General features: G+C 44.6%; 1 long non-coding RNA gene across 1 annotated transcript in view; it reads left to right on the forward strand.

Annotated features, from left to right (window-relative positions):
- Window positions 1-1,455, forward strand: part of LOC106527858 (uncharacterized) — a 9,072-nt gene that overhangs the window by 5,960 nt on the left and 1,657 nt on the right. The window contains exon 2 of the long non-coding RNA XR_001311431.1: window positions 312-456. This is a non-coding gene — a long non-coding RNA (uncharacterized LOC106527858). The remainder of the gene's footprint in view (window positions 1-311; window positions 457-1,455) is intronic.

Genomic DNA, 1,455 nt, shown 5'->3' on the forward strand with positions numbered 1-1,455 from the left:
GAGTGAACGCTGACTCAGCAGATTTAGTTTTATTGTAACTATAATTTATTTTTTAACCCAATCAGAACCCTGACTGGACCCTGAACAGATAAGAGGCTGTTTTACCTGCAGAACAAAAAGAACCGGTCTTTGGAGGATTAAAAAAAACAAAAACTCACCAGAAGTCTGTGTCCGTTAATCTTCAGTCGGGACACAGTCGCAGCACAGTCCTGCATTTTATTCTGCAGGATGACAGACAGAAYACACCCTGAGCTGCCTCCACTCCTCGTATCGGCACAGAAATGTTTGAAATCTTTTCTTCCACTCACCAGAGACATGAAGAGGGCCACTTGTGACTGGTCCCACCCCTCACACTCCTGTCTGGTTGGCAGGTTCATTTGTGTCTGAGGGGCAGCGGTGAGCAGCAGCAGCAGCAGCAGGAAGTTCTGGCCCGACCCGGCACACAGCCACCTACAAGTAGGTCCACACAGAGAGGTGGCCTCGTCACATCCACTCACGATGTCCCGTGTCACTCTTCACTAAATGTGGAAGGTCACAGCGTGATGAGAAAGGTTGTATTTTTGAAGCGTTTCCCCTCAGATTGTTTTAAGGCTTCAACCAAAAGGGAAGCAGGAACTTCCTGAAACTTTGGTTATTTTTAACACTTGAAGAAACCCGATGTGTCCAAATACTGGAAGTGTTCCTGCTGCAGCCCAGCTGCTCCGAACACAACCACTGTGGTCCAACTAACCAGTTAACCCTTTAACTAATGATGGTCCAACTAACCAGTTAACCTTCAACCACTGTGGTCCAACTTACCAGTTAACCCTTTAACTAATGATGGTTCAACTAACCAGTTAACCTTTAACCACTGTGGTCCAACTAACCAGTTAACCTTCAACCACTGTGGTCCAACCAACCAGTTAACCCTTTAACTAATGACGGTTCAACTAACCAGTTAACCTTTAACCACTGTGGTCCAACTAACCAGTTAACCCAATAACTACTGATGGTTTCAATCAACCAGTTAACCCTTTACCACTGTGGTCCAACTAACCAGTTAACCCTTTAACCACTGTGGTCCAACTAACCAGTTAGCCTTTAACTGCTGACGTTCCAACCAACCAGTTAACCCTTTAACTACTGGTGGTTTTAACCAACCAGTTAACCCTTTAACTACTGATATTCCAACCAACCAGTTAACCCTTTAACTACTGTGTTCCAACCAGTTAACCCAATAACTAATGATGGTTTTAACCAACCAGTTAACCCTTTAACTAACAGATAGTTTAAATGACGTCATTGTTTCAGCTGTCCTGCAGGAAGTGCCTTCAAGCTGCAGCTAACTGTGGCTGTTTGTGTTTACAAATAACTACAGAAATCCATCCATCCATCCATCCATCCATCCATCCATCCATCCATCCATCCATCCATCCATCATCATCATCCATCCATCCATCCATCCATCCATCCATC

This window comes from Austrofundulus limnaeus, unplaced genomic scaffold, assembly GCF_001266775.1.
Source record: "Austrofundulus limnaeus strain Quisiro unplaced genomic scaffold, Austrofundulus_limnaeus-1.0 Scaffold344, whole genome shotgun sequence".
NCBI lineage: Eukaryota > Metazoa > Chordata > Actinopteri > Cyprinodontiformes > Rivulidae > Austrofundulus > Austrofundulus limnaeus.